Raw genomic sequence first — 12,469 nt, forward strand, 5'->3', positions numbered from 1 at the left:
AGGCTTGGCTACTATATGTCTCACTGCCACCTCCCCAGGGGAAGCAGACCCTGTACCCTAGTGCCCCTCATACCCAGTCCCTCACATTCTTCACTTGGCATCTCCCTGCCTGATTCTCCCAACTCAGCCCCTGCCAGGTTTCTCCAGGCCCTGTGGGCCCTGGGATGGGATCAAGGGAGGCAGCAACTGTGCTGTCTGCCTCTGCCTGAAGTCAGGGATCCCTGGCCCCTACTGGCATCTGGTGGGCAGGGTAGGTGGGTAGGTCAGGGGTCAGCTTTTCCACTCCCCAGCCTGCATTGGCTAAGTCACCAGCTGTAACTGGCCTGGAGGCTGATCTGTGTCCTCCACAGTCCCTTGATGCATTATATTGAAGCCAATGCTTGTGTGAATGACAAGACATGTTGTTACCAAGCAGATCAAACCAGAACCGAAAGACTGTAGCACTTGGGCCCAGAGTCTGGTTCTGAGGCTGCCATGACCACCCTGTTCTCTTCCTTCTGTTGCGCTTGGGCCCAGAGCCTGGGGCTGAGGCTGCCATGACCACCTTGTTCTCTTCCTTCTGGGATCCCCAGGAAGCTCCCAGGACCGAATGATCCCCTCAAAACACAGTGGCCAGGATGGGAGGGCTGGAGGTCAACTGCCCCCTGCCCCTACCACCACAACCAAGAGGCCCCATGGAGGTTGGCCCTGAGCTGTGGGTCCCTGTGGGATGCAGGTTCCCACGGATACTTCAGGGGGTGAGCATGAGTCCTCCTGGCTGACGGGAGACTGGTGGGCACTGGGTGTGTGGGGCCTGTGTAGGTGGGTTGGACAGCACTGGGTCTATCCAGGGAGCCAGGGACTGGTGTGGCCAAAGTGGGCAGCAATATGTTGCCAGAACAAAACTACAGTGCCACCAGCCCAGCTGGTAGGGAGAAGGAGGCCTGCATAGCAGGACCATCCACCCCTGTCCTGGCCCCAAGCCCAGACTGCCTGCCTGTACTGGACATTGCCTGGTCCAGGAGGCCTGGGCATGATGGCCAGGTGGTGTGTCCCTGGGTTCCAGGCCTTGGTGGTCCCTTGGGAGCTGAGCATCCTCTGGGCAGGAGGAGGGCCCATGGTCCACTGTTTGCATTTGTCCCTGGGGGGTGTGCCCCACCCCAGCTTCTCAGCCTGTACGGGGACGTGGCCAGGGCTCCTCACCTGCTCTGTGGCTCCAGCTCTGAGCAGCTCACTGGGTGACTCTGACAGCTTCCTCCCCAAAGCTTGGGTCCTCGTCTGTGGGAATGGGGTGTCCCAGGCCCCCTGCAGGCAGGAACCCAACCCCAGCTCCTCTGGTGGGCCCTCCTGGGCTTTCTTACCTACTGGCTTGTGAGACCCGTTTGGCCAAACTTGGTGTCCTATTTTTATTTTGGCCTTTTTCTTAGTGTGTGTTTTCTGTAACTACTGCTGTGTAGATCTTCTATGTGAGTTTTAGGTAGAGAATCTTGCCCACCCAGAGGTCCTCCACCCCAGAGAGCCTCCACTTCAGCCCCCTGGGGCTGGTCCTGCCTGTGCTCCTCTTGGTGTGAATGTTGAGTGTGATGGATCCACACAGCTGCTTGACCCTGCATCTCCTTCCTTCTTCTTGCTGAGGCGGGTTCTGTCTCTCTTTCTCCACCTGAACTGCACTTGAAGCCAAGATGAAGGATGAGAAGTGATTGCTATGAAGGACCCTCTTGCAGTGGATCTGCTGTGAGGAGGCTATGCTGGCCAAGCCTGTCATTTCCTTCTCTAAGCTCATTCCAGAGGTCGGCCAGGGGCAGCCCGTACCTGCTTCCTCTTGTGGCCTGTGAATCAAGAATGGATTTTACATTTCCAAATGGTTGAACAAATAAAAAATAACACTTCATGTCACTGAGAAGTGTCCATGTCCGTAAGTAAAGTTTGATGGGGGTGCAATCATGCCCATCTCTTCACAGGCCACCTGCAGAAGGCTGCTGTCATGCAGTCATGGCAGAGTTGCATCCTTGAGGCAAAGATCAGTTGGCAAAGCTGAAAATACTGACTCCTGGCTCTTTAGGGAAACAGTTTCCAGTCCCTGGTTTAAGGGCTGTGTGGCAGAACCCCAGGATCTTGGTCAGCTTGTTCCTCACTCAGGGCCTGCTGTGGCCTTCGCTAGTATATCTGCAAAGTCTGCGTGCTATGATGCCTCTCATGGGGGCGTTGAGCTCTGTCGTGCTAGATTTCAGGGTGTCTGCCTCAAGGTCACCTGTCTCACCAACAGAGACCCTGTGGCCAGATTCAAACTAGCAGGAGCAGTTGGTCTTTGGCAGCAGGGATACCTTCGAGCTGAGCTGCCACCCACCCTGAGGTGGTCCCATGACACCCACTGTCTCGGTTAAGGTTGGGGCAGGGCAGGTGTCCTGAAGTGCCCTGCGACATGGATCGTAATAGCCAGTGGGGAGAGGGGGTTGTTATTACTCCCCATATCGTGGGGAGTGCCTCACCCCCTGCGATGTGGATCGTAATAGCCAATTACTCCCCCCTGCACTGTGTGTCCATTATTAGCATCTCTTTTGTTCAGGATATTAGGAACAATTTCACAGGTTGTGTGTACACAGCCTGCGACAGGAGAACAAATACCATCCTCTGCATCTCCGAATATTAGCAACCATACCACACAACGGGTGTACACTTTTTGGGAGATTTGGGGTAATGTCCTCCTTTGTTTCCCTGAATATTCAGAGACATATCACAGGGCAGCTGTACATCCACTACTCTCTTGGCAGGAACATCGTACTTTACCTACTGGAAATTAGGAGCAATATCACAGACTAGGTGTCAAGCCACTGTCATACTGGAAGTAATATCATGCTCTCCCCCACAACTTATGAGGAACAATATCACAGGGGGTGTGTACCTTCTCCGTTAGTTGGAGTAGTATCATCATCTCTTCCTTTGGATGACAGGAACAATATCACAGGGTGGGTGTTAACCCCGTGTGTTTTTGGAAGCAATGTCATTCTCTCTTCTTCTAGGTTTTACGATTCATATCACAGGCGGGGTGTACACCCCTTGTTATATTGGATGGAATCTCATCCTCCTTCAACCTGTATCTTTAGAACAATATCTCTTGGGGGCTGTCCATCCCTTCAATATTGGTAGTAATACCATCTTCTCCCTTCCTGGATGTAAGAAAGAATATCACAGGAGGGGTGTACACCCCTTGCAATGTTGGTAGTAATATCACCTCTCCCCTGTGGTTATTAAGGACAAAATCCCAGGGTGGCTGTACGGTTCCTACTTTATTGGGAGTAATATCATCCATTCACCCCCTGGATAAGAGGAACCATATCACGGAAGAGGTGTCCACCCCCTTCGATATTATCAGCCATGTCATCTTCTTCCCGCCTGGATATTAGGAACGATACCCAAGGTTTGGGGGCGGTGTACACCCACTGCGATATCGAAAGTAAAATCAGCCTCTTTCCCACTGGATATTAGGAACTATATCACAGGTGTGTGTGCACCTTCTGGGATATTGGGAGTACTGTCAGCCTCCACCCCGCTGCATATCAGGAACAATATACAGGGGGCAGGGTGGTTACACCCCTGTGATATTGAGAACAATATTCTTCTCTTTCCCCTGTATATTAGGAACTACATCACAGAGGTCTGTACACCTTCAGCGATATTGGGATTCCTGTTATCCTCTCCCCCATTGAATGTCGAAAACGATATCACAGAAGGGTGTACACCCCCTGCAATATGGCCAGTAACATCATCGTCTCTACCTTTGGATACTAGGAACAACATCACAGAGGGTGTGACACTGCCCCACGATATTGGGCTTAATGTTATCCTCTCTTCCCCTGGATATTAGGAACGATATCCCTGGTGGTGGGAGGTGGAGTACATTAAGAACAATATCACTGGGTGGGTGTACTTCCCCTGCAATATTGGGTGTAGTATCATCCTCTCTTCCCTAGCATATTAAGAACAGTATCACAGGAGGGGTGTACAGCCACAGTCCCTGCGCTATTGGGAGCAATAGCATCTTCTCCCATTCTCTATATAAGAAACAATATCCCAGTGTGGGTGTACATCCCCTGCGATATTGGGCATAGTGTCATCGTCTCCCAAAGTGGATATTAGGCATAGTGTCACAGGGGAGTGTACGCCTTCTTCGATATTGGGAGCAATATCATCCTCTCCCCTCAGGATTATAGGCAAAATATCAAAGCGGTTTTACAACTCGAGCGGTATGGGCAGTAATATCATCCTCTCCTCACCCAGATGTTAGGAACTATATCACAGGTGGCTGTACACTTCTTGTGATATTGGGAGTCATATCATCCTCTCCCATCGTGGATATTAAGAACAATATTACAAAGTAGGTGTACACCCCCTACGATATTGAGAGAAATATTATGCTCTCCCCTTTGGGACATTAGGAACAATATCGCAGGAGGTGTGTACAACCCCTGGGATATTGGGAGTCATATCATCCTCTCCCCCTGAATATAAGAAACAATATCACAGGAGGATGTACACCCCCTGTGATATTGGGAGTCATATCATTTTCTTTCCCTCTGGATATTCAGAACAATATCACAGTGGGTGTGTACACCCCCTGCGATATTGCCGCTGGCATCATCATCTCCCTCCCAGGATATAGGAAACAATATCACAAGGCGGTGTATACCCCCTACAATATTGGGAGTAATGTCTTCCTCTCCCCAGCTGGCTATTAGGAACAATGTCACAGAAGGAGTGAACACACCCTGCTCTATAGGGGTGATATCTTCTCCATCCCTGAATATTAGGAACAATATCACTCGGCAGTGTACACCTCCTGCAAAATTGAGACTATTCCTCTCGCCCACTGGATATTAGGGATCATATCACAGGGGTGGTGTACACCCACTGTGAAATCGGAAGAAGTATCATCCTCTCCACCTTTGGATGTTAGGGACAATATCACGGGGGAGGTCTACACCCACTGCGATATTGGGAGTCATATCATCCTCTCCCACCCAGGATATAAGAAACAAGACCACCGAGGGGACAGACACCCACTACGGTAGTTTCAATAATGTTATCTTATACCCCCTGGCTATTAGGAATAACATCATAGAGGGGTGTACACTTTCCTCGATGTTGGGAGTAATATCATCTTCTCCCCGCTGGATATCAGGAACAAGTCTATTATTAATATTAATAAATATAAAAATTAATAATAATCATCGATATTAATAATCATAATTAAGATAGTAAAAATTAATACTGGTTTAAAATGTTAATGATTAATATTAATAATTAATAGTAATATTATTAATAATAAAATAATGATTTCAACAATTAATGTTGCTTAAATCATTACTAAGAGATGTTGGTAATAAAATAATGATTCATATTAAGAACTAATAATATTGTTAAATGACATTAAAATTAATAATTAATTTTAAGCGTGCATAATCACCTATGTAAAAGAGTTATCCAAAATTAATAACAGTATTTACTAATTAATAGTGTCATTGATAATTATTAAAATCAATCATTTATGTTTAATAATTAATCATATTATTACTCCTAATAACACAAGGAGTGTACACCTACCTGTGATGTCATTCCTAATATCCAGGGACGGAGATCATGATACTAGTTTTAATATCGCAGTAGGTGTACACTCACGTGGTGACATTAATCCTAATATCTACGGTGAAACAGTAGGACATGAAACGAAACATAACAAAGAATGGACAGCCACCTGGTGAAATTGCTCCTAATATTCACGGAAGAAGCTTATGATATTACTCCCAATATCCCAGGGAGAGTACAGGTCTTCTGTGATATGGTTCCTAGTATCCTGAGGGGGAGAGTATGATAATAATCACAGTATGGAAAGCTGCGTTCACCCGGCCTGTGATACTGTTATTAATATCCTGGAAGGAAGAGAATGATATGACGTCTCATAGAGCAGGAGGGGTACACCTCGCCTGGGATAGTGCTACTAATATTCACGGAGAGGAGAGGCTGACAATACTTCCAATATGGCAGGGGGGTGAGCCACCCCCCGCGAGGTGGGGACCAATAGCCACCCCCTCTCCCCCCCTTTGGCTATTGGGAGCCACCTCGCAGGGGGGTGAGCCACCCCCCGCGAGGTGGGGACCAATAGCCACCCCCTCTCCCCCCCTTTGGCTATTGGGAGCCACCTCGCAGGGGGGTGAGCCACCCCCCGCGAGGTGGGGACCAATAGCCACCCCCTCTCCCCCCCTTTGGCTATTGGGAGCCACCTCGCAGGGGGGTGAGCCACCCCCCGCGAGGTGGGGACCAATAGCCACCCCCTCTCCCCCCCTTTGGCTATTGGGAGCCACCTCGCAGGGGGGTGAGCCACCCCCCGCGAGGTGGGGACCAATAGCCACCCCCTCTCCCCCCCTTTGGCTATTGGGAGCCACCTCGCAGGGGGGTGAGCCACCCCCCGCGAGGTGGGGACCAATAGCCACCCCCTCTCCCCCCCTTTGGCTATTGGGAGCCACCTCGCAGGGGGGTGAGCCACCCCCCGCGAGGTGGGGACCAATAGCCACCCCCTCTCCCCCCCTTTGGCTATTGGGAGCCACCTCGCAGGGGGGTGAGCCACCCCCCGCGAGGTGGGGACCAATAGCCACCCCCTCTCCCCCCCTTTGGCTATTGGGAGCCACCTCGCAGGGGGGTGAGCCACCCCCCGCGAGGTGGGGACCAATAGCCACCCCCTCTCCCCCCCTTTGGCTATTGGGAGCCACCTCGCAGGGGGGTGAGCCACCCCCCGCGAGGTGGGGACCAATAGCCACCCCCTCTCCCCCCCTTTGGCTATTGGGAGCCACCTCGCAGGGGGGTGAGCCACCCCCCGCGAGGTGGGGACCAATAGCCACCCCCTCTCCCCCCCTTTGGCTATTGGGAGCCACCTCGCAGGGGGGTGAGCCACCCCCCGCGAGGTGGGGACCAATAGCCACCCCCTCTCCCCCCCTTTGGCTATTGGGAGCCACCTCGCAGGGGGGTGAGCCACCCCCCGCGAGGTGGGGACCAATAGCCACCCCCTCTCCCCCCCTTTGGCTATTGGGAGCCACCTCGCAGGGGGGTGAGCCACCCCCCGCGAGGTGGGGACCAATAGCCACCCCCTCTCCCCCCCTTTGGCTATTGGGAGCCACCTCGCAGGGGGGTGAGCCACCCCCCGCGAGGTGGGGACCAATAGCCACCCCCTCTCCCCCCCTTTGGCTATTGGGAGCCACCTCGCAGGGGGGTGAGCCACCCCCCGCGAGGTGGGGACCAATAGCCACCCCCTCTCCCCCCCTTTGGCTATTGGGAGCCACCTCGCAGGGGGGTGAGCCACCCCCCGCGAGGTGGGGACCAATAGCCACCCCCTCTCCCCCCCTTTGGCTATTGGGAGCCACCTCGCAGGGGGGTGAGCCACCCCCCGCGAGGTGGGGACCAATAGCCACCCCCTCTCCCCCCCTTTGGCTATTGGGAGCCACCTCGCAGGGGGGTGAGCCACCCCCCGCGAGGTGGGGACCAATAGCCACCCCCTCTCCCCCCCTTGGCTATTGGGAGCCATTGTGGACTCACATCCTGTTTTCGATATTGCGAGTAGTATCGTTTCTCTCTCTGGAAATGATTAACTCTTTCACAGACGGGTGTGTATCTTCAGAATATTGCTCAGGGAACAATGATAGAATTATTTATTAAATATTAAGAATCAATTATAATAATTATCAATAATATTATCAATTAATATTTTCTCATTAATATTGATAATTAATTTAAATAGATGATGATGGATGCCAAAAATTAATTTTTAATAATCATGTCATTTATTAATATTAATTCTTAATGTTAATTATGGTGTTTTTGCCAGTATCACTTTGTATTCATTTAAGTATCATTAGTTATTGATATCATTATATTATTATTAATAGTTTTATGATTATTAATTATTAATACTAATCGTTAATATTTTGAATCAATATTAATATTTAGTATCTTTATTGTCATTATTAATGTTGATGGTTAGTATCAATTTTTATTGTATTTATTAATATTAACAATTAATAGGCTTGTTCCTGATATCCGGCCTTGAGAAGATGATATTCCTCCCAATATCGAAGAAAGTGTTCACTCCTCTATCATGTTATTCCTAATTAGCAGGGGGTAGTGGCTGACATTAATGAAACTACCGCAACGTGTATTCATCCTTTCGGTCATCTTGTTCCCTCTATCCAAGGTGCGAGAGGATAATATTACTCCCAATATCACAAACGGCGTCGACCTCCACTGTGATATTTTCCCTCACATCCAGCCGGGGAGAGGAAGATATTATCCCCAATATCACAGGGGTGTACATCCCCTTGTGATATTGTTCCTTATATCCTGGGATGGAGAAGATAATACTAGTGGCAATATTGCAGGGATTTTACACACCCACTGTGCTATTGTTCCGAATAACATCATATGACTCCCAGTATCACCGGGGGGGTACATCCTCCTGTGATATGGTTTCTTATATTCAAAGAGAGAGAATGATATTACTCCCAATATCACAGGGGTTGTACACACCTCCTGCAATATTGTTCCTAATATCCCGAAGAGGAGAGCATAATATTACTCTCAATATCTCAGCGGGTGTACACCTCGTTTCTAATATTTTTCATAATATCCAAAATGGGAGAGGATGATAAGATTCCCAATATGCCAAGAAGTGTACAGTCCCCTGTGATATAGTTCCTAACATCCAGGTGGGGATAGGATGCTATTACTGCCCATATCGTACGAGTTGTAAAACCCCTTCGACATTTAGCCTACGATCCTGAGGGGAGAGGATATTACTCCCAATATCGAAGAAGGTGTAAACCCCGCTGAGACACTGCACCCAATATCCACATTGGGTGACAATGACAATATGCCCTATATCGCAAGGGATGTACACAAACCCAGGGATATTGTTGCTTATATCTAGAGTGGAAGAAGACGCTATTACTCCCAATAACGCAGGGACTGTGGCTGTACCCCCCTCCTGTGATATTGTTCTTAATATCCTAGGCAAGAGAGGATGATACTACACACAGTATCACAGGGGGAGTACATCCACCCAGTGATGTTGTTCTTAATGTACTCCACCTCCCTCCACCAGGGATATCGTTTCTAATATTCAGGGGAAGAGAGGATAACATTATGCCCAATATTGCAGGGGAGTGTACACACCCTCTGTGATGTTGTTCCTAGTATCCAAAGGTAGAGACGATGATGTTACTGGCCGTATTGCACGGGGTGTACACCCTTCTGTGATATCGTTTTCGACATTCAATGGGGGAGAGGATAACAGGAATCCCAATATCGCTGAAGGTGTACAGACCCCTGTGATGTAGTTCCTAATGTACAGGGGAAAGAGAAGAGTATTGCTCTCAATATCACATGGGATGTAACCACCCTGCCCCCTTTGTGTTGTTCCTGATATGCAGCAGGGTGGAGGCTGATAGTACTCCCAGTATCCCAGAAGGTGCACACACACCCGTGATATCGTTCCTAATATCCAGCGGGAAAGAGGCTGATTTTACTTTCGATATCGCAGTGGGTGTACACCGCCCCCAAACCTCGGGTATCGTTCCTAATATCCAGGCGGGAAGAAGATGACATGGCTGATAATATCGAAGGGGGTGGACAACTCTTCTGTGATATGGTTCCTGATATCCAGGGGGTGAATGGATGATATTACTCCCAATAAAGTAGGAACCGTACAGCCACCCTGGGATTTTGTCCTTAATAACCACAGGGGAGAGGTGATATTACTACCAACATCGCAAGGGGTGTACACACCTCCTGTGATATTGTTTCTCATATCCAGGAAAGGAGAAGATGGTATTACTACCAATATTGAAGAGATATACAACCCCCATGGGATATTGTTCTAAAGATACAGGTTGAAAGAGGATGAGACGCCATCCAATATAACAAGGGGTGTACACCCCGCCTGTGATGTGAATCGTAAAACCTAGGAGAGAATGACATTGCTTCCAAAAACACACGGGGTGTACACCCACCCTGTGACATCGTTCCTGTCATCTAAAGGAAGAGATGATGATACTAGTCCCACTACCGGAGAAGGTACACACCTCCCTGTGATATTGTTCCTCATAACTTGTGGGGGAGAGCATGATATTCCTTCCAGTATGACAGTGGCTTGACACTCAGTTTGTGATATTGGTTCTGCACACCAACTCTGTGCCCCTCGTTTCCCATGCGTTCTCTCCACACTTTTGCAACCTCGGGGGAGTCTTTGTCTTTGGTTACAGATGAAGAGAAAAAGGGTCTGAGAGGTTAAGCAAGTTTGTTACTGGAAAGCGGTTCCGATCCAGACCCCAAGAGAGGTTTCTTGGATCTCACAGAAGAAAGAATTCGGGGCGAGTCCATAAAGTGAAATCAAGTTTATTAGGAAAGGAAAGGAATAAAAGAATGGCTACTCTGGCCGGGCGCAATGGCTCACTCCTGTAATCCTATAACTTTGGGATGCCGAGGCAGGTGGATCACCTGAGGTGAGAAGTTCGAGACCAGCCTGGTCCAACATGGCAAAACCCTGTCGCCACTAAAATACAAAACATTAACTGGGCGTGGTGGCGGGTGCCTGTAATCCCAGCTACTAGGAAGGCTGAGGCAAGAGAATCGCTTGAACCCAAGAGGTAGAGGTTGTAGTGAGCCAAGATCACGCCACTGCATTCCAGTTCGGCCAACAGAGCGAGACTCCATCTCAAAAAAAAAAAAAAAAAGAAAAGAAAAAAAAGAATGGCTGCTCCATAGGCAAAGTGGCGCCAAAGGCTGCTGGTTGCCCATTTTCATGGTTATTTCTGGATCATACGCTAAACAAGGGTTGGACTATTCATGAGTGTTCCAGGAAAGGGGTGGGCGATTCCCAGAACTGAGAGTTTCTGCCCTCCCTTCTAAGACCATGTAGGGCAACCTCCAGATGTTGCCATGGCATCTGTAAACTGTCGTGGCGCTGGTCGGAGTGTCTTGTAACAGCTAATGCATTATAATTAGCACATAATGAGCCGTGAGGACAATCAGAGGTCACTCTCGTGGCCATCTTGGGTTTGGTGGGCTTTGGCCGACTTTACTGCAACTTGCTTTATCAGCAAGGTCTTTATGACCTGTATCTTGTGGGGACCTCCTATCTCATCCTGTGACTAAGAATGCCTAGCCTCCTGGGAATGCGGCCCAGCAGGTCTCAGCCTCCCTTTACCCAGCCCCCATTCAAGATGGAGTCGCTCTGGTTCTCGTGCCTCTGACAAGTTGGCCTGGGTTGAGTGTTCTCTAGTGTGTGGTTGTTGGAGCTGTTCCTAGGGGTAAGAGGGATTGTCAGTAGGAAACAGGCCTCTGTTAGCCCGGGGACTGGCACTCTGCCCCAGTATGTCGGCCTCATTTTAGTGGTGGCAAAACTGGGGCTCAGAGACATCAACTCCCTCATCGCGAACCCCCAGACTGTCAGTGGTGGGCTGGGGTTTGAATGTGGGGCTTGAAGACCCGTCATCTCCTCTGGTCCCCTAGTCTCTGCTGCCCAAGAGGAACAGGATCCCAGGATACAGGCCCCTCATGGCACCAGCCAGGGTGGGTGGAGATGGGGAGGCACAGTTCCAAAGCCCCCCGGACTCTGAGGCAGGTCGGGGACCAAGAGCAACCCTGACCTAGGGGCCCCACCCCGAGAAGAATGGCTGCAGGTCCAACCCAGCGGGCACGAAGTCTGTCCTCAGGCAACGTGACGGCGCTTCCGGCTGCTCCAGCCAGGCCGTGCTGTCTTCGTTTCCAATCATGCGGCCTCCTCTCCAATTCCCAAGCCCAACCCACAGAGACAGCGATCTGGAGTCCTCGTGAGGTTTGTCAGCAGTTCTGACGCGCTGCTTCCTGCCAGCCCCGCGGCTGGTTCTGGAAAGCTCTCTGCTGCCCCCTGGTGGGGAGGCTCAGGGTAGGGCTCTGGCTTCAAGCATGGGGTCCCAGAACCTCCTGGCTCTGTCACCTCTGCTGGGTGGAAAACCATCCCAGGATTGAACCAGCAGATGGGTGCCTGATTCCTTATTATCAGAGCTCCATCCACTGGCAAGTCTCTCTGCGGGCCTCAGTTTCCCCTTCCATTAAACGAGGGGCTTGGGGGATACCAAGGAGGGGTAACTGCTTAGTGAGGATGGAAGGTTTCTTCTGGGGAGATGAACACATTTTGAAACTAGATGGCGTGAGTGGTTGCACAGGACTGTGAATGCACAAATGCCACCACATTAATCGCGTTGAAATAGTTAATTGCATGTGATGTGAATGTCACCTCATTTAAAGTGTTTAAAAGAGGGGCCTGGGAGAGTGCAGTGTACGTGAGAATCACGTGGGACACCCACAGTCTCTGAACCTCGGTTTCCTTGCCGTAAACTGGCAAAGAGACCGTGTGAGCTGTGTTCCCTGGGGCCCAGAGATTCCAAGAAGGAAAACCTGGGATTCC

Source organism: Macaca mulatta, chromosome 3 (genome assembly GCF_049350105.2).
Source record: "Macaca mulatta isolate MMU2019108-1 chromosome 3, T2T-MMU8v2.0, whole genome shotgun sequence".
In the NCBI taxonomy this organism is placed as follows: domain Eukaryota; kingdom Metazoa; phylum Chordata; class Mammalia; order Primates; family Cercopithecidae; genus Macaca; species Macaca mulatta.